General features: G+C 46.5%; 1 protein-coding gene across 1 annotated transcript in view; it reads left to right on the top strand.

The window, feature by feature from the left end:
• Window positions 1-2,281: 2,281 nt before the first annotated feature.
• The window catches only part of ARPP21 (cAMP regulated phosphoprotein 21), a 184,215-nt gene continuing 165,174 nt past the window's right edge, over window positions 2,282-21,322 (top strand). The window contains exon 1 of the mRNA XM_057431659.1: window positions 2,282-2,410. The gene's annotated coding sequence lies outside the window, so the exon portion shown is untranslated. The remainder of the gene's footprint in view (window positions 2,411-21,322) is intronic.

The raw sequence follows: 21,322 nt of genomic DNA, 5'->3' as shown, positions 1-21,322 counted from the left end.
CCAGCTTGGTGCCTATTATAAGGGTTGGAAGAAGTCAGTCTCAATCCACGTTCCTTAAGAGAACTGTTCCTTTCTTTAGAGGGCTGGATCGTGTAGCTTCATCCCTTGACATCTTTTCTCTGAAAGGCTGTAAAACAAAAAGAAAATTTTCCAAATCTCCCAATAATGCTCTGTGAAAGATGGAAACGTTAAATATTTGTTTTAAAGGTTCAGTCTAAAGAGAGATGTTCTGGCTAAAGGAGAATATTGTTCTTAAACTGAATGACTCCAATGGTTAGTCAAGGAATAAGCAGACACTATTTGACTATTGCAGACTGGCAATAGGGAAAAGAAACAATGCAGCTAGTAGGGGAGGAGAGAACCTGCCCAGACCTTGGCCTGATCTATATATTGCTATCAACAGAGAGACTTGGCTGGGGAAATTAATCAAGTTTCTTTTCCCCAAGGATCAAAGGGGTTACTCAGAGGATGCAGGGATTCAGCTGTGTCACATCTTCTCTCTAATTTAGCTGTCTAGGGAGCCTCCCACGTTTGGCAGAAGTGGAAACATCCAATTTCAATTTATCTTCCTCAGACTGCAGCAGCTTTCCCCTTCAGAAGCCAGGGTCTCGCCGCATTTACTTTTGGTGTTTGTCCCTTTAATTCTGCCACGGTTTCACAAATGCTTCTGGTGTATTTTTAAATTTTAGCTTATAATCACTTTTTTTTTTTTTTTTAAAAAAGGCACCATCTGGTCCCTGACACGGTTTAAAATAACAATGCAGCCAGCACGAAGCCAGCAGTCAGACCTTTCACAGCCTAGGGCGAGAGTTTCTCCACCTCTCTTGCTCCACAAACGCTGCCACCGTTGGGTCCCGTCCCCTCCGGATAGGTCTTGCAGAAAGCAGGGCCTTGCACCTCTTGCTTTTCCATCCCTTTCGTCTAAAACAGTCATTTTATGGGAAGCAAAATGGATGCATCAGAGCAGTTTACAGCTCAAACTGTGCGAGATCTGCTGTAAGCTGCTCGGTCAGAGGCTCTGGAGTTGGAGCTCACGTTTGTATTTAAGCTGCCCTCTGGTGCCTGCTGCTGCTGCAGTGCATGCCTTCATCCCATTCCCTGGTGCCAAGGAGACCCCTGTGACATCCAGGGAGCAGAGGACATCACACGGCGCAAGAATTCCTTAAGAGAAGAAAAGGTGGCCCAGTTCTGTGGGCTATTTTAGGCAGGGCAGGAACACGCTCAGTTCTCATTGCGGGGTTTGCTGGGCAGGAGGGCTCTCTGGATTTTGTTTTCTTATGACTCACTCACAGCATCAGCTTCTTTCACCCTCCTGCTGTATGCAGCAGCACCGTCTGTCATGGTGCTTTCCCAGTAAGGCACAAATCAAAGCACGCCACTGGGTTCGATGTGCATCTATCACCTGAGGCTCAGCCTGGCCTTTCTCTTCTGGCCATTGAAGGACCTGAGGTGGCTGGTGCTGGGGTAGCAGAGACAGTAAATGTGAACATAGCCTTTCCTATTTGCAGCCAGCAGTTTGGGAAGGACCAAAACCACTGCTGGAGGGAAAAGGAAAAGCAGGCTGATGTGATGAAGGAGAGAGGACTGTGCAGGGTTCTAGGACTTCTGTGCTGGTTCTGTTTGGTGGGATATTCGTAGGATCACAGAATAGTTTGGGTTAGAAGGGACCTTAGTGCTCATCTAGTTGCAACGGTCCTGCCACAGGCAGGGACACCTTCCAGTAGAGCAGCTTGCTCCAAGCCCCTCTGTCCAACCTGGCCTTGAACACTGCCAGGGATGGGGCAGCCGCAGCTTCTCTGGGTACCCTGGGCCAGCGCCTCAGCACCCTCACAGGGAAGAGCTGCTTCTTTATATCTAACCTAAATCTCCTCTCTGTCAGTTTAAAGCCTTGTCTTGTTGCTACAGCTGTAAAAAATCCCTCTCCAGATTGTTGTAGCTCCTCTTTAGGTACTGGAAGACTGTTACAAGGTCTCCCGGAAGCTTTCTCTTCTCCAGGCTGAACAAGCCCAGCTCTCTCAGCCTTATTCACTCTTACTCATTCCTATTTCTGCTTTCCTTTTTACTTAAGTCCAAGCTGCACAATTACTGCCCTGTAAGCTGCTCTGCGCCTGGATCCCACTCCCCATTCCCACTGTGCGTCCCTGGATGCGGGTGGCTAATATTAGCCGTGCAGCTGGTTGTCCCGGCTGGTGCCCTGTGACAGGTGCCGGCAGCCACGGTGCTGGAATCCCGCCTGCTCCAATGCCGGCGCTGGCACCGGCATTCCCATTATATCAGGAAGGGCCGCGATGCCCTGGGCTGTCTGCGGGACATGGAGCAGGGTGGAGGGTGCCTGGGAAGGAGGGAGCCGTGACTCCTCCGGAGGGGAACGCAGGCGGCTCCTGGATGGGACTGCTGCTGTGCGGATGGGGTAAGGAGGAGGTCTCTGGCTGGCACCTTGCGGAGCTGCTCTTAGAGGAGGGAGACACACGCACACAAGCAAACGCTGAAAGCCAAGTGTCAGCACCGTGAGATGAGCAGATCCAGGTTGCATTTGCTTGTCTGTTGGCCGTAGCTTCTTGGCGCTTTGGGTTCGCGCTCATTTCAGCCGGCGTTCTCTCATTTTGGAATGCTCCTGTGCAAAGTTACTTTCAGTTCCAGTGGGGATTAGATGGCGATGACGTGGTTTAATAACAAGCACGGGAGAGATAGAGGAAAAGACATCAAATGCGCTGACTGCTCTTGTGGGGAGGGGTAGTAGTGCTGTTGCTGTGCTCTGAAAGTATCTGATCTGAATGCTCAGGGACAACATCTTAGGGTCTCTCACATCCTTTTCTGCCTTTCTGTTCCCTTTCTGTTGCCTTTTTCCTTGTGAGGGTGCTGAGGCGCTGGCACAGGGTGCCCAGAGAAGCTGTGGCTGCCCCATCCCTGGCAGTGTTCAAGCCCAGCTTGGACACAGGGGCTTGGAGCAAGCTGCTCTAGTGGAAGGGGTCCCTGCCCGTGGCAGGAGTTGGAACTGGATGAGCTTTATGGTCCCTTCCAACACAAACCAGGCTGGGATTCTATGATTCTATGGGAAAGGTCCAGCTTCACCCATGTCACTTGTCTCCAGGCATAGTCTAGGTCTAAATTTCTTCCAGAAGAGGCTTTTGGTTGAGGTCATTAATATTTGAACACAGTCAGATAATAGAAGGAGAAAATGCATTTTCTCAGTGCTAGGCGTGACAGTCACATATGGGGTCATGCCTCAAAGTGCACTCGGAGGCTCGCTCTTTACTGCAGGAACTGAAACATTTTGGGTGTTGTGAAATCCTTCCTGGGCTGATACCTCTGCCTGAGGACACTGTGCTGCTGGAACCCTATTGCAGTCCTGCTGCTCATGGCCTCTCTAGAGCCAGCTCCGCACTGGGGAGTTGATGTGGTTGGTTGGCAATGAGTACACTATGTAAACTATGCTAATCCCATCCAGCTCGTCATGCCCTGACTCGTGCTCCCAGCCAAACCTTTATCCAGCTCCCTCTTGGCTTTCCACCACCCACCCTCCTATGTTGCTAGATGAAGCAGATTTTGCAGCTCACACCAGTGCTTCAGCCATGCCCGAGCTGCAGCTTGCGCCCAGGCATGGGCCAGCGCTGATGTTTTGCTGAAGGTTGCACATGCCAAGGTGCAGGGAAAATGCATGGCCATCTGTCACCGAAAGACATTTACGTGTGACGCTGAAAGTGCCTCTCTAAAGAGCCCACAGAGAAGCCATTTGTACATTTGGTGCTAGTTTTTAAATACAAGAGGAAAGTGGATTTCACTGCCACTAAACTCAGCAGCTGAGAGTCCCTCGCAGGAGGTGCTGCCATCTGCGTCCCTCGAGAGGCAATACTGTTGCCTTGCAAAGGTTCTTGTATAAATGAGCATGTTGATCTCCAGTGGCGCTGGGACAGGACAGCACATTAATAAAAATGGCTATTTATTCTTTTAGCCATTGTGAGAAAATGCTCACAGTGTTACAGAAGCTTGAGAAGAGCAACATGTTTCTCCCCCTTTGTATATGAATCAGTGAACTTGGATAGCAGTTAGAGGGCATATCCTAATAAGTGTTACAGTTGACCTTTCATATCCAAGCAGGTCGTGCAATTATTGCTGTATCTACACTATTATTATTATTATTATTAAAAATACAATTATATATCATTTCATGAGAAACTGGCATTATGGTTTTAGGGGTTCCCATATTACATTATGCAGTACATTGTACTTATAACTTACCCTCCCATCATTCCAGTAATTTCTTGGGCGTTTAGCTTGCCATGTCACTGCAACATACAGTGAGAAAATCCAGTTACAATTCCGAGCAGGATTGGAATCACCACCGTTACTGTAAACATGTTACCTGGTCAGAGCTACTCTAATTTGGTGTTAAGGAAATAGAAGAATATACTCTAATGATGTACATGCCTAGCTAGTGAGGAGGGCAATCCCTTTTTGCTGCTTCAACTATTACAAACGTTTACCTATGCGTATGTGTATGCATTTCAGTATATGATTTATTTAACATATAAAAGCATAAAGCTAGTGACTCATAAAACTGACCGTGTTAGCATGGATCCTGACACCACTCCTGGTAAAGCTGGTGGTAACTGGACATGCAAGCAAGGTATCCCTTGGTCTCATCTCACTTGTTATTGACAAACTTCACTGGCTAACTAGGGTAACAGTAATGTGTTCTTACTGTAAGTGATTACATTTAGATGTATTTGTCTTGAATCTAGATCTGTCTTAGATCTGTCTAATTTCCCTTGTTACTTTTCTGGTGAGTTCAGCCATCTCTCCCTTACTGCTACAATGGCAACTGCACTTTTGCTTCAATTCCCACCCCTTCCCTGCAGTGAGGAAGAGAGTTTAGGTGAAAGCAGGCAGGTTGACATCTGCTACATTAAGAGGATGTTGATAGAGAAGGTGCTCCATTGAACCCTTCCCAACACATTGGCAGCCCCAGGTAGGTCAGGTGGTAATGGAAGAGTGATGAAACGGTGAAAAACAGCTCCCAGGCTCCCTGGTGGAGCCCTAAGCAGAGCAAAGGCCCAGGGAAGGAGCAGGGTAGGTGACTGCTGGTGATGGATGATGTTGAGATCTCAGAGAAAAATGATATAATAAATGACTGGTCTGACACAGTAGGAAATGTTTGCATAGAAGTGATGGGTAATAAATAAGATCATGTTGCCAGAAATCCTCCAGGCAGTGCTGGAGCAGAAATGCTTTCTGATTTTCTTTCTCTAAGGGAAAAAGGTAGGGAGGCAGGGACTCGTAATAGCCAGGCATGAATAGAACTGTGCTTGCTGCATACAGTTGGTGTAATCTAAGGCTGATCCAGATCCCAGTCAAGTACTGCTTCAGCTCTAGGTTCTCAGTTGTCACAGCTAAGATTACAAAGCAACTTCCCTTGTGGCTCGTCTCATGTCACTGTCTGGAGCTGAGGGGCCACTGCTGTATCCATGGTTAAAACATCCTCTTTCCTTGCACTTGTTATCAGGGCTGCCACAAAGATCAGGACAATCAGACAGTTTGCCCCAGGCATTGACTCATTATATGTGATACATGGTAATACATAGGAGAGGGCCACAGACTCAGCTGCTGCCCTGGAGTTTCCAAGCGTTCCTGTTTATTATTTTCTATGGCATTTTACTTCTTTTTTCTTTCCCATTTTTGTATGAATTTTCCTCTTGCTCTTTTTTGTTTGAATACTAGAAACCAGACCTGTGCTGCTGCTGCACTGGTCCGTTAGGTTCTCTGGGCTAGTTTGTGCTGGGTAGAGATATATTACCTGGATGAAGCATTGCAAAATAATAAAGACTTTGATTAAGGAATCTATTAACTGATGTAGCGATCAGGAAGAGGTTGCTCAAGAGAAAGGTTAGCAACTATAACAACAGAGTGGGGAGAATACCCTGGCTGTATTTACACCATTACAAGGTAGCTTCAGAAGTCTTATCCACAGCCCCTGCAAGCAGTGGAACAACGTCCCCTCCTTTTCATTTTCCTTATAAACACCTAAGGAATGCATAAGAAATCTCAGCGTTGCTTTTCCTCCCTCCCCAGTCTGTGTCTGAGTGTTACTGAGCAGCCAGGGAATGAGAGTACTGACATTATCTGCCTGGCCTCAACCTTTAAGGTCCTGTACAATGCATTTCAAAGTGCTTTCTGTGGTTTGGGAGGGACTTCTTATGCTTTTTTCCCCACTGTGAATCCCAGTCCGTGTAACAAAGCTCTCCTGCTGTCCATGTGCATGTGTTTCCATACATTTGTATTTATAGAAGCTTTGTCAGTTCAGCGCTGCCTCGTGCACTGGATTGCATGTCTCCTGTTTTCTCATCCATAAGTGTTTCTGGGACTTAAGACTTGGCAGGGAGGGAGGACTATTTTGGAATAGGCATGCAGTGACCTATGATTTGACTTACAGTATTAGGCAATGGCCCAACAGTTGCTGTATAGACCTACCGATGCCAACATTTGGAAAGTGATCTCTGCAAAACAAAGCAAAGCATTTTTTCCTGAGCATGTCCCGTAACTATGGTGGCTCAATGGGACTGGATAGAATCCTGCTATTTCCTTCGCTGCTGCAGTACACTGAGCTAAATCTAAGTGGATTTTAGGATTACTTGCTGTTCAGTACAGCATTGGCATCACGTTGATACCCTGGGTGCTCCCCTCCCCGTCATTAACTAAAGTGAGAGGTACCTCTGCATTGCTCAGCTTCGGAGCCATCGGCTCCACAGTTCATCCTCATTTTGCTGTTTGGTGGGCAGAGTGAGGAGGTGACAGACTACATGTTCATCTGGTTGGGATCCTGGGGAGCAGCAGGGGCTCTGGGAAAGAAATAGGACACAAAGTACCAAAACCTTCTCTGCCTTCTACAGCTCCTCTCCTTCAAGCATACAATGGTTGGACTCGATGAGTAATGGTTGGATTCAATGATCTTAAAGGTCATTTCCAACCTAGTTAGTTCTATGATTGTAGTGCAGGACTTCTGACAACTGGAATATACAACATTAAATCCTGAAATATAGGTTCCATAATATTGCATTACATTCCATCCTCATTAATCCACTGTTCCTTAACCCCTGTATTTTTAATGATCAATGATGACAGATAACACCAACAGGGTTAAATCTCGTTGGGAAGCAAGAGTACCCAGTTTTACATAGAAGAAAAAAAGGGAATGGAGGAAACATGGGGTGGGGGAGAATAGATAATCATATACAACACACGTTGGTTCCAACATCATCTTCATTTTAATTACCAGAACCTGTTTGAGAGATAAAGGAAGTTTCCCCAGAAGACAGTTATCCAATAGCAGTGGGTTTATCTGGTTTGCTACTGTTGTTTTTCCTTGTAGATTCTCGATGAATAGGGTTACCCCCACTTCACAGATAAGGGATCCAACCTCTTGAAGATCAGAGCAGTCAGAGGGGAGCACCAGGTCTGCTGCCACCCATGTTATTGCTGTGTCCTCTTTGACTTCCCGAAGGACATTTTTACAGCCACCCATAACACTGCTTCTCATTGCAGGCTCCAAACAGCACACACGTATCTGGGGGTTGAATTTCAGCCCTTGCAGCTCTCTCTTTTTGCTGACAGTGCAGTAATGAGCTGAAACAGCACGCTATTCCCAGGGCTGCGTGGACATTGCTAATGCCCATGAATAAGTAAAGCTTATTTGTCATGACAAGGTGATACTTGTATATTGTGCCAGATCTTATGGTGTTAAACAAGGAAATCTCTGCTGATTCTCATTTCACTTAGGAAAAAGAAATACTGAGGAGGAAGAAAATCAATGTTTTCAAGCTGGGAACATGTATTTTTCAGGTTCTGAGAGAGACCGGAGGCTAAATACAAAGCCTCACATAACAATTAAGTTTGAGGAATTCTGCCTTGAAATTAAAACCCTTTCCACACTTCACCACACAGGAGAAGATCAGAAACTGGAAAGCGCCTTGTGACAAACGGTCAAATGCAGCACAGGGCTGGTCATGTTGGTGCCCTGGGTGCTCCCCTCCGCATCATTAATTAAAGTGAGAGGTACCTCTGCACTGCTCAGCTTCAGAGCCATCAGCTCCACAGTTCATCCTAATTTTGCTGTTTGGTATGCAGAGTGAGGAGGTGACAGACTACATGTTCATCTGGGTTGGGATCCTGGGGAACAGCAGGGGCTCTGGGAAAGAAATAGGACACAAAGTACCTAAAACTTCTTTCCTTTCTGCAGCTCTCTCCTTCAAGCATCGAGGGTTTTAGGAGCAGCTTCCCAAATGGTGCAGCATCCCGACCATCCTATTTGCTAGACATTCTCTCATGAATTTGTCTAGTCCCTTTTAGGCTTATTTTATACTTCTTGGCCTCTGCAGCATCCTGTGGCAGTGAGTCACAAGTTAATTACACCTTGTGTGAATAGGTTCAGTGCTGTGCTGGAAGTGGCAATTAGTGCTTGCGGTGGTGATGCTAAGAGACATTTTCCATGTGAAATGTACTTTTCATCAGCGCTACCCCATGATGGGGGGCTGCCTGGAGATAAGGGTTTCAAGGGGAGAAGGGGTTCATGCCAGGCACTGTGTCGCCAATGAGCAGGAGGAGGTGGCTGGGTACTGTCAGCGTGGTTCCACACACCTCCTGCTACCTGGCACTGGAGCGATTAAAAACCCCTGTTTCTCTCTGAACCCCAGCTGCTGATCTGGTTCACTGTGGCCACATGGAATGCTTGAGTTTTGGTTTTGGAGGCTTTGAATTAAGCTGATGTCTGTGAATGAGTGTGTGTGTGTGTGTGCTTGTGAGGAAGAGTCGGAGGAGCACGACCAGGAGTTCCTGCTCACCTATGTAGACAGGCTGAGGGAGTTGGGCTTGTTCAGACTGGAGAAGAGAAGGCTCCGTGTTCCTTGTCTATCTCTCAGTACAGCCAGGTAGATGGGAACCAGCAACACAAAGTCATTTGGCCCCATCAAATGGAGCAAGAGATTTCACTTAGTTGCATTTGGGGCTTTTACTTAGGCTGCACATTCCTACGACAGGATAATGTTGTGTAACTTAGAGCATGGGCACAGCAGATGTCAGGTTGAGCTTCCAAATTCTGTTCTTCCAAGGGCACATATTGACATAAATGGGCAATGGGGTTTTAGAGTAGCAGCTATCTAAAATGTAGCCCTAGCTAAAGGAACAGGAGATCTGCTGGAGTAGTGGGAGATATTAAACTCCAGGTGTAAAGAAGACCTTGCAGGTAATCATCACGGTGCATATTAAGAATGAAAGGAACTCCAAGACTTTAAAGATCTGTTGGGAAATTGTGAGGAAGAAAGGATGTTCGCATTTGATATTAGTGCCAGAGAGTCTTTAATATCCCCAAAGCATCTGATTAATAACCATAGCATCAGACCTCAGGAATGCAAATTTGGTAGCTCTTTAAGATGAAAGCTCCCTCTCTGCATGCTTTTCTTTCTTGCATGTTTCAAACCCATTCATGTTCTAGCAGGTAACAGTGCTTTATCCTGAAAGTAAGGGTTCACTGAGGAACAAACTGTGCGAAGTCTGTTCTCAGACACCAAAATTAGAGAGAAAATACCATCTGTCTTCTCTTCAGCCTACTCTCCTTGGCCCCAGTAATGCCTTCTAGTGGAAAAACAGTTATGAAGCTCTTAACACAGAGCAGTGCACCCTAACACCGTGATTTTTGTGCACAGAGGGACCGCTGCATGTCCCTGGAGGAGGCAGCTGGAAGCCCCATTCCCAGCCGGATGGGGAAGATGTTCTTGCTGCCTGCACTGCTTGGGCTTGGTGGATCTCTTCTTCCATGGCATAGGGTGTCATTCCTGAGAGCTTTCTCCTTGTCCTGTGACAGCAATCAAATTGACAGAGCTTTGGCAGCAACAGGGACTCATTTCAGGATGAAACCCACTGGAGTGCTCATTGTCACTTCAGCATCATCTACCTTTTCTCCCAGTCGAGGTGGGTATTTTGTCATGACAGGGCACAGGCTGCTCCCTGCACATACAGACTCTATACCTGGCAGCTCCTGCCAGAAGCTTTGCAGCTGGTCATCTTTTGCTTCTGACTTCTTCTTAGTCTCCTCCTTGTCCTTAATGGCTTTCTGGGTTTTGGAGACCAGTTACACAACACTGCTTCGTTTCCCCTCCTCCTGAGCAAACTTCAAGGCCATGGAGCAGGGGGAGGACAGAGCGATGCGCTGAGCCGCCTTTGCCCATCCACTTGTGGCTGGGGTGGGAGAGGCACGGTTGGTTTGAGACCGCCAGGGGTTTGCTGCCAAATTGAATTTGTCATAAACTGATTATTGCAAAGTGCTCTTGGCAGAGGGAGGTTTAACACCTTTCTGACAAGCTCAGCTCAGCACAGCCCGTAAGAGGGATGCTGTCATAAGAATAATCCCCTTCTGGATCCTCGGCCAGGATTTGGGATTTGCCGAGAAACTGCTTCCACCCCAGTTCCCTCTCCCATGAGTAAACCTGCTTAAGGAAGGGTTTTTTTCACAGCTATTATTGGTGCAAGCATAAGAAGCCTTTTCAGCTGGTGCAAAGCAGCTTTCCTCCACTGATTTCAGTACCCTGGGTTACTTTAGTACTAGGGGGGTGATGATCTGATTCAGGCACAGTTGATGAAGTTGAAGGTAATCTATCCTCAGTGTCTTAGCATTTTCCTTCAAGGGCAGACAGGGAAAGGAGCTGGCTGAACTACTCAAACAATTTATCTGACAATTTCTGCCTCTTATCTTCTGGTTGCAAAATACTCCTCCAAAAAGCTTTTGGTTTCTAAGGCATTTATTCTTCGTTTTGTGTCAGTGGGTTATAAAATAGGTAGGTAAATTTGGTTCCGGAAGATCCCTGTAGCCTGACGACTGTCACCCTACAGGCAGAGAGAGACCACTTCCAAGGAAGCAGAACAGCCCTCTACCTACAGGGGAGTTCCTCTGCTCATTCAGATACATGTGCTAAGTGGACAGAGTCCCTTGAATATACTTAATGCACATGAATGTTCAGGAAAGGAGTAACAGAAAACAGATTGCAGTTGAAGCAAAGCTGCTATTTGCAATTAGCCCAAATCATGTTTAGAGCTCAAAAAATACACACCAAGTGTATTAGTTTGGATGAACTACATCCCTTCAGTTTAGCTGCTGGAGGCTGTGACCACTCAGGTGCTGTGGTTCATGGTGATGCCTTGATGGGAACTCCAGTCAGGTAGTCTGGGAGGGGTAGGTAGGGATCTCATGGTGTGAACACATCTGCTTGGCAAACCTGGCAGGATAGGTGCTTTAAAACAATAATCATTCATCCTTTTAACCCCTCCACCCGTCAGATCACCTTTCTAGCAGGCACTCCTAGCTTAAAAGAGAGAAGTACCTTGGCAATAGCAACAGGGGGAGAGCGTGTCCTCATTTATTACTGTATTTGCTTTGCCTTTCCTTCCTATTTAGACCATTAAAACGTGGCAGGGCTTCACACATTCCGCTGACATAGATGCAACAGACAGCCCACACTGCTCCGGAAGAGACACATTTATGGAAGCTCCAAGGAGTAGAACAAAGGCACAAGGACAGCAGCAAGCCCTTGTGTCGAATAATCCGTGCAGTAAACGGGACACACGCGGGTAACGCGGTCACAACTTAAAATGATGCCATCTGTTTAGGAACTGTGAATGGTTTTGATCTGCCCCTGAAATGAGAAAAGAAGTAGGAGGACCGAGGCTTTGATTCTCTGTGGTGGTGCAAACGAGCAAGACGCTTCCAAATGTCCAAGCAGAGCCTCTTCTGTTCGGGAGAGGGTGGCTGTGCTGCTCCGTGGAGCAGGAGGGGAACTGGGTTCACATTTACAAGAGCGGTGTGTTATAAAATGACTTAAACCCGGTGCCAAATCCTCTCAACAAAAGCTCTATTGAGCGCTTTCAGCTGAGCACTGCAGCACACAGACATTATCTATAGCAGTAGGAGTTCTGGGGTGTCCTGGGTTCAGCATTTCTCCTTCTCAGTAGCTGGTGCAGTGCTGTGGTTTTGAATCTCAGCCTGGGAACAGCGCTGATAACACCGATGTTTTAGTTGCTGCTCAGTAATGTTTAGTCTGACCAAGGACTTTGTGAGCCTCATGCTCTGCCAGGGAGGAGGGGAAGCCGGGAGGAAGCAGAGACAGGACCTGACCCAAACTGACCAAAGAGGTATTCCATACCACAGCACATCATGCCCACTATAGAAACTGGGGGGTTACTTGGAAGGGTTAGATCACTGCTCGGTCGGGCTGGGTATCGGTCGGTGGGTGGTGAGCGGTTGTATTCTCTCCCCTTGTTATTTCCCTTATCATTATTATCATTGGTGGCAGCAGCAGTGGTTTGTGTTATACCTTAGTTACTGGGCTGCTCTTATCTCAACCCGTGGGAGTTATATTCTTTAGATTCTCCCGCCCATCCTTCCGGGAGCTGGGGGAAGGAAGGGGGGGGAGTGAGACAGTGACTACGTGGTTCTAAGTTACTGACTGGACTTAAACCATGGCATGGGGTTAAATCAGAAAATGCATATCATGAAAAACTCTTGTTTCAGTCAAATAATTCATAAATATTAAGGATAGTACTTTGACATGATAAATGATACTGAAAATCACTGTGTGGTAGGAGAGGAGAAATGGCAGCTGTGAATGTGCTGTACTTCAGTGGCCAAAGACTTTGGCAATAAAAATGCATGTATTCATTGTTTTAACAAGAAAAACTGTGTTTAATCTGGTCCTAACATTTCAGCTGTTGTGTAATAGGCAAGTAATGAAGAATTTTAAACAAACAAGAGAGCCAGAATAATCAACTGCTAATGTTCTCTTGGCATTCCAGGGCCTAAAATACCAGCAAAGATGGATAAATGTAGGTTTCCTCTTCTGGAGATAGGAAAGTAAAAAAAGAAGGAAACTCAAACCATGTAGGGTTTTACAAAAACATGGGGGGAAAAAAGTTCATTTTAGTCTGGAGAAAAGATTTTTCCTGTCTGATTTTCTCTTTCAATTAATTAGAGAGGGGAAAAAGCTGCAGTTGCAAAATGTGATGGTTTCATAAAAAAAAAAAAATCATTAAAAAGCCCTTTCTTCTTTGAGCAACATAGCAACTTGTAAACAGCAGCACATGAAGCTGCCCCACGATAACCAAGCCTTCTGTTGCTTCGCTGCAAACCCACCTGGATCTGCAATGTAGCTTTGGAGAGATGCGTCAGTGCAGCCTCCTCTTTGAACCAAGAGTCTTGTTTCCTTTGGTGAGAGCTGGGTGAGGAAGATTCTGGCACGTTTCACTTCCTGTCATACCTCCCTCCCAACCCTATATATATGTATATACACACACACATATATATATGCCTGTATTTTCATATATGAATGCATTTTGAACCGTCCTTCAGAAGGAAAGGGCCTTTTAAGATGCAGATGTCAGGATCTGCCCTGCCTGGGACCTACACACCATGATTTTCCTGCATTGAAGGAGAGGGTAACATCAAAGATGCTCTTTCTCTTCATCCACAAATGTCCTTACAAGGAGTTCATTGCCAGAGCAGAGACAACAGGGTTGTGAAAGGGAGTGCAACTGCAGTGCTTTTCATAACCTGCTATTCATCCTCACTGCTTTCTCCCAGCCTTCTCCCTGTCCCCTACCAGGGACTGGGGACACGGTGCCTGTCTGGAGTCCCCCATACACGTCAGGTGAAGCAAGGAGCATAATAACATACCCCTCCACTGGGAAAGCAAAGCAGACAGCAATGTGGTTCTTCAGGTTCGCTCTGGTCTTTTTGCCTTTGTTAACACAGATACCAGATTTGGGGGGGAGAGCTCCACGTTTACATCAGAGAGAAAAGCCTAAGCGTTGTTTTCAGTCTGAACTGGGAACAAGAATGCTCTTGACTTTCTCAAGGCACAGAATTCTAAGGATTCACTTAACATCCTATTTTACTGGCTTTTTGGTGCGGAATGTATTTTCTGTATTCTCCTGTGTTACGGCAGTAGCACACAGCGCTGGTTTCCCTCTTCCATTTGGTCTTTTCTGCCATAGCTGAAATACTCATTTTAATGAATTCTTTTTTTACATCATAAGAGCAGCTGTTACTCGGTGTCGACTGGCACGTTTTAGCATCATCGCTTGTAGATCACGGAGCTCCTTTTCTACATTATAGCTGAAAGTATCTTCCACTCTGCTTAAGCTTTTCTGTAGGTGTCTATTTAGGTACCATACATTTGGATTTATATCTGTTTAAAAAAGGAGGCTCTCTAGTTTAGTTTTCACGGCATTATTTTGTTAGACCGTATAATCCAGCATCAAACATTTCTTTAGACACATGCCTTGCCTAGTTTCAGTCAAAGCATTCCTCTGCTTGGAGGCATCAGGCAGACCCCTTGGGCAATTTGTGTCTGGTCGAGAGATATTAATGCTTCTGTCTGATCCAGTGGTGTTGTTTTCCTGGGTTTCATCTTGCTGTGGCATTAAGGTGGTAAATGCAACAAGTGTTGATGAACGAGGCGCTTGCAGAGCCAAACAGCAACCCCACAGCCGTGAGAGCAGAGTGACGTGATACAGAGACAAGAGTCATCTTTTGATCCATTAATACATACTTTGTGTGTACATCTAGGCTGCTGTACGGTGCAGTCTCATTTACCAGCTGGCTATATGACAAATGTGGTCTCCCTGCCATCTCTGACCTGTGCCTCTGGAAAACGAGCTTTTAAAGCCATGATCTCTCATTTATCCTGCCCAGTTTGCTGCCAGAGGATGCTGCATGTATGCATGGTGTCATCATCTGGTAAACAAATTGGTTTTGCAGTTTGGCCAGCATCATTAGTTAATTAGAGCCCGGCTATTTCGGCACCTGGAACAAGCAGTGGGAATTGAAATTCTTCTGATGAAAGGATTTATTTGTAATGAGTCTTGCCCCATAATGAGCTCCAAACGGGGGACACTGACCATTACCCGATGACTCACAGCATTACCTAAAAAACAGAGCCACGTACTCAGTTTCATAAGGTTTATATGCACTCGGTGAGAGCATGGATTCTAGAAACAAATACCTGGGCTCCAGTTTTTCTGTTGCGTTATATTTGATGCAGTCCTCCTCTGCCTGCGAGTAAACAGGCAGGACACAGCAGGCTATTTATTTTCTCTCATTTTTTTTTTATTGCTCTTCCCCTCCACAGCTTCCAGAGGAAAAGAAGCTGAGTTTTTAATATGGTGAGGACGCTCAGCCCTTTTCAGCTGGGAGATGTCAGAAGCAGCTGCAGACCTAAATGAAAGGAGCTCATCTCTGAAGATTTGCTATGCTGTAATAAATGCAGGTTTCTGCTGGCGAGCTGCTGATGGCCCTTTAATGTCACCAGCAGTGCTCAGAGGCACTGCGAGGCCTCCCCTCCCTCCCCAGCCCCAGCAGCTCCCTTCCCTCTCGGTGCCCACCCAGGCTCAGGATTTCATCCTGGGAAGGCAGCGTTCAAGGGCTGTGCTGAGTGTGAAGGAAAGGGCCCTGCCTGGTTTGATGCTCCAGCCAGCAGCATCCCTTCAGCTCAGTGATGTGCGCCTTCACTGGCATTTGCTTTAGACATTTGGCTCCCTGAGTCACGTTCGTGCGCTGTGCAGCATGGGGGATGCTATCTATTTATGTTGTTTGAGTAGCATATGCTAAGCAAGGAAGAATGCATTTTTCCCCTCTCCTTGTGATGTATTTTCCCAGTGAGAGGTACGCAGTGTGTTAGGATGAAACCCAAGAACTGCCTTGCAGCCTCCAGGTCCCTGCTCTTTTTGTGCTAATCTGTGAGCATCAGCATCTGCCAGTCTGGAGACTGGCAAAGTGTTGAGAGCATGACAGATTCCCAAAAAAACACATTTACAGCTGGGGAGGTGAGGACAGCGTATACGGAGCTCAGTACGAGGATCTCACAGTTTGAAGGAGGCTCTGGGAAGCTGTCTGGATGTAGTGTGACTGCAGTTTAGAAACCTTAGGAAGCCTTTTCTCTCTGAAGTTTGAGAGACGTCAAGTGGAGCCGTGCTGTGCTTCACCATGGGGTACAGGAGGTGTAGTGCTGTGGGCTGGTGGGTGAGACCTTGGGAGATGGGGGAGCGGGACTGATGGGTAAACCAGGCACTCCCTGGAGCTAACGTGGAAGAGCTTGGGCTATCAGATGCTTGTAATGGCCAAGAGAATCACCTTGAGGCAAGTGGGCATGTGCAGACAGATGATAAAACCACAGGGTAGTTTGGATTAATTAGAGATTATCACAGCTGAAAGGCAAGAGTACTGTTCATTGATGGGTACCAATGGGACTAAACTCAGCATATAAAACCCCAAATCTCTCTGACAGAGGAAGAAAAAGACCAGTTGTTCAGATCCTTCTCGGCTGAACAGAGTACAGGGATGTTTCTAGGCACTGATGAAAATATGGGTTGATAAAGAGCCATATAGAATTTATGGGACCGTCGTGACTGTGGCACTTGGAGTTGTGCGGGAGGCTTTGGGGCTGGCAGGGTTGCTAAAGCTCACTGGTTTAAGGCAACAATCCCGGTTGCAGAGGGATGCTGGGGGTTTGGAAAAGCCATGGTTTCAGGGACAGCAAAGGATATGGTACGAAAAGCAGCTGTAGGTTTGCAGCAGTCTCCATCAACTGAGCTGACTGAAGTGAGAACACACATGGTGAGGAGGGGTCCCACAAAAAGGCATGCAGGCTACTGTAAAAAAGAAGCATCAGATGAGCCAGTGGTGATAAACCCCATTTCCATAAGGCAAGTAATGCCCTGGTAAGCTCTGAACCCTGCAAGTCAGCCCAGACCTGCATGTGAGACCAAGCAGCAACCAGTGAAGACAGAAGTAGTCTAAAGGAGTCTGAAGGAAGGGACTGAAGTGGTGGGAAGGTCACCCATGTACCCATGGCTGGCAGGTACAGGGCAGTTCCTTCTCACTGCAAAAGATGTCTTGGGAAAAAGCTCATTTTGTTTTATTGGCTCCAAGTCCTCACCTGAGCTGTCCAAGCTCTCGGCTGGTAGATGTAGTGCTATAAAGAACAGAATCAGCAACCATCAGTATAATGAAACATCACTTTGTCCACAGCTTGGAATATCGCAGTAAAACAGCACCAAAAAGCGAGGTGCTCTGACTGACGTGGTAACTGTTAACATTGGGAAGTCATTTTCTGTGTTGCATTTCCCTCGCGTATTTTTATTTCAGATGCTGTTTTTACATCAGTTTCATCTTTTTTCCCAGACATAAATAGTCCCTTAATAAGACTTTAGCTGTCCGTTTTCTTCTGAAGCTGCTCATTTGTTCTTCTTCTATTGTAGGCAGCCTGTTTGTAGCTAGGATATGCCAAGAAAATAAAATGGTCTTTTTGCTCCTTTTTCCCAGCATGTTACCTAGCTGTCCCCAAAATCTCATTGCTCTTTAATACTGAAGATTTCAATGCAGAGAGAGATAAATAGAAGAAGCTAAAAGCGCCTTTCTATGGGGCTGTTTGCCATTTGGCACGAGGCTCAGTCTGAGTCAGTGTTTAATGTGTTTGCTGATCATCGTTCTGGCCTGGATAGTTTAAAATAGGTGTTATCTATTAAAACATGAGAAAGAGGGGGAAGCCAAAGGAGAATTCACGCTGAAAGGTGCTGAATGCTTTTAAAACCTTATTATTCCTTTTAAAACAAAGAGCCTGGGAAGCTGAAAACGTCCACAGTTACGTTAAATGCAAGGAGAGGCTTTGGAGTGCCAGTTTACCAAATACACACAAAATCCAGATGTAATTCATCCCTCATATTGCAGCCAGGATGAATTCATTCCAAGAGCTATACAGAAACCTTTAATCCCCTGCTGTGACTCGGACCAGCGAACAGCCAGGTGTATTAGATGGGTCACGCATTATAGACTGGGGGTGCTTTCAGCCTGAAGTGCTCTCAGTGACCTCCTTGTTGCCAAGTGTTTTGTATGGTACTGTCCTCATGAGCAGCCGAGGTAGTTCATTCAGTGTAGAATATCATGGGCATTGGGCAATAGTGACATGTTTTGTTGTTTGGTTGGGGTGCTTTTTCCTGTTTCTTTTGGGTATTCCAGTACTCCCGTAGCAGTGTGAAATTCCTCTTTATTGTGGGAATGGGGTGTATGTATATCGGAAGCTGAAAAGGAAAAATGAACCTTTCTGGGGTCTCTGTGTATCCTCTATATTTGTATTTTCTGTATTCTCTGTATTTCTCCATATTTTCCCATGAGCAGCAGTTCAAGGGAGGGGATTCTCCCCCTCTGCTGTGCTCTGGGGAGAACCCCCTGCAGCCCTGATCCAGCTCTGGGGCAGCAGCACCAGAGGGACGTGGAGCTGTTGGAGCGAGGCCAGAGGAGGCCATGGGGATGCTGTGAGGGCTGGAGCAGCTCTGCCCTGGAGCCAGGCTGAGAGAGCTGGGCTGGGGCAGCCTGGAGAAGAGAAGGCTCCTGAAGGGGAGACCTGAGAGCAGCTCCAGTGCCTGAAGGGGCTGCAGGAAACCTGGAGAGGGGCTTGGGACAAGGGATGTAGGGACAGGCCAAAGGGAATGGCTTTAACCTGCCCGAGGGGAGACTGAGGTTAGAGATTAGGCAAAAGCTCTTCCCTTTGAGGGTGCCCAGAGAAGCTGTGGCTGCCCCATCCCTGGCAGTGTTCAAGGCCAGGTTGGACACAGGGGCTTGGAGCAAGCTGCTCCAGTGGAAGGTGTCCCTGCCCGTGGCAGGGGTTGGAGCTGGATGAGCTTTAGGGTCTCTTCCAACACCAACGAGGCTGTGATTCTATATAGATTATTAAAGGAGTAATACAGCATTACTCAACATGGATTTCTTACCGGAGCAGGTTTGTCCGCTCCCCCAGTGGGGTCCTGTGCAGGTGTATCACACTTGAGCCAACAAATAACAGTGAAAAAAGAAAAAGCTGTCCGTCTTTAATAGCTCATTTTCTGTTAGAATTCATGACGGTTCAAAAAGCCACCAAATGCCCCCAAAACACCCACCCTGACCAGCACTGGGAATTTGGCTGTGGGCAGGGAGATGGGCAGAAGAACATCAGGCTCCATGTCGTGTGCATGGGTTTGGTAGGACAGCTATTCCCTGTGTGAGTGATTCCCAGCTTTGCTTTCTTGTTTTCAAACTTGGTCTCCAAAGGAAGTGTGAGAAATAGAAGAGGTCACATATAAAATACCCAGGTAAAGTGCTGCTGGGTGAGTTCTTTCATCCTCTCATCCATCCTTTCATAAAACCTGAAGGATACATCTGTGTTCTGCTGGCAGTGCAATAATGAAATCGGCAAAGGCTGATGCTGCTGCACGGATCTATCGCTCACAGTAAACATCTGAAAGGCATGACTTCTCTGCAGTAAATGAGCCTGTCAAAGGAGGCCACTTCCAACAAATCATACTAAATTATGGCACGAAAAAGTATTGCAGATTAGCTCCTTTTGGTTCATTCAGTGCTTAACGGCTGGTCTTGAACGGCAGGCATGGAGTTGATGTAGTGTTAGCTATGTAAATACAGGGGAGATGTCCTGAGACCCCTTCTTCCGCTGCCTGTCCTGCGCCTTATAAATGCAAGGCAGCTTCAGTGTGTCTCCAAAGAGGCTGGCAGCAAGAGCTGGAGCAGGCTCACGGTGGCTGTGGCACGTGGTGCTCTTCACTGTGCTCCCTCTTTGTGGAGGCATGGTGAGCACTTCCCTTTTCCCTCATCTCACTGAAGCCATTCAGGCTGAAAACGTGTTTTGCTCTTTGCGTATCGCTGTGAAAACTGGCACAAAAGTCTCTTTGCTTTATGGCATTAGCAGCCATCCATCCCTCTGCTCTGCCCCCAGCCTTCCTTGCAGCCTTGGTCAGGGGAGGTCAGCCCCCTCGCCCTGCTCGCAGCACATACCAAACACCATTCCCAGCCCTTGTTTCCATTGGTGTGCTGATCAGATGGAGGAAAACCTCGGTAGAAAGCAATTATTAGTATCTGTGGAGTGAATGATTAGTATTTATAGTGCCTCTGGCAAGCTCTGCCTTTTTAAAGGAAGTGCCAATAATTAGTTATGGTGGTTTAATTAGAGAGAGCAATCTGTAATTAACAAAGGGATGCTGTATTTTATATCTGACTTTTATTATTTTTACTAATCAGCAGTACTTCACAGACGTTATGCTCAGTTCCTTGTAATGCTCTTTTGCATATTTTTTCCACTTCGAGGTGGAATAATTGAGTAAAATATTTTTATCCTGTTTTTAAGACACAGTCAGCCTGATGGGGAGATGCTGGCCGTGTCATATTGGTGCTTGTGGCAGTGGTGTACAAATTACTTTGGGTGCTCTCGAGCAGAAGTGAATTTCAGTTCCTCTGCTTTAAGGTTCAGTGCTTTTGCTGCTTCTGTGATGTAAGTCACCTCCTGAACTTAAAGCATATAAGCTCTATAGAAACTGAGTTCACTATCCAATTGCTTCCCTTGACCTAAGTGGTCCTTCCTATTAATTGACCATGTAGACATTGCTGCGCAAGAATTAGCCTCATCAATGTGTAATTGACCCCAGAGAAAATATTCATCAGCTGTTGTTTATATTTGTTTTATGGTTAAAAACCCCCATACTAATTCACCTCAAAGGTAGTTTTCTGGTGAACTCAAATATTCTTCACGATGGCAACTGTATATCCCAAATGACCAGTTTGAATGCGAAGTATAATTTGTTCTAGCAAATGGTTGTTCTTCATGCCTGGATAGCTGGAATTGGTATTAAAACCTGATAAGGACTGAGTGGTGATACCCGAGTAGCTTTCAAAGAGCCTGTATTTCTCTGTGTTTTCCTTTGGAGATGTATGTGTTCAATTCCAGCTGCCTCGCTCAGATTGACCGTGGACAGTAACTTCCTAAGGGACGTATATGACCATTTGTCTGTTTGTGCGTGCTTTAGAGGCAGCAGAGCCAAACAGGGCCTGAGGATCCTATGCTCCGTCAATAGGTTGCCTTGCTGCAAAAGCTGGCAGAAAAATTCCTGAGCAGCTTCACACTGTTGGCATTAGCAGTTAACACCCTTCTTGTGCATGACAGAGCATGTCAAAGAGGTGTATGGCCACCTAAGATCACTGCGAAAACAGAGTGAAACGATTCAAAGCTGTCAGTAGCACAGGATTCATATTCGCTCCTTCCTGTTCTGTCCTGCACTCACCGTGCAACCTCTAAGCTGATAGCCCCCAGACTTCAATTTTCAGGCTGGGTCCCTCGACACGTCTGCAGTCCTCACAGCTCTGGTGAAGCCTGATGGGGAGGTTGTAGCTGCAGACTTAGTCTGAATATTAATGGATGTGGGGTTGATGTACATGGGAAGGGGGAGGAAGATGTTTCCTTCGAAC

Source organism: Pezoporus wallicus, unplaced genomic scaffold (genome assembly GCF_028554395.1).
Source record: "Pezoporus wallicus isolate ANWC-B61680 ecotype Strahan unplaced genomic scaffold, APGP_CSIRO_Pwel_v1 scaffold_11491, whole genome shotgun sequence".
Lineage (NCBI taxonomy): Eukaryota > Metazoa > Chordata > Aves > Psittaciformes > Psittacidae > Pezoporus > Pezoporus wallicus.
The sequence above is the reverse complement of the archived record's forward strand: the minus strand, read 5'-3'. Positions and strand labels throughout refer to the sequence as shown.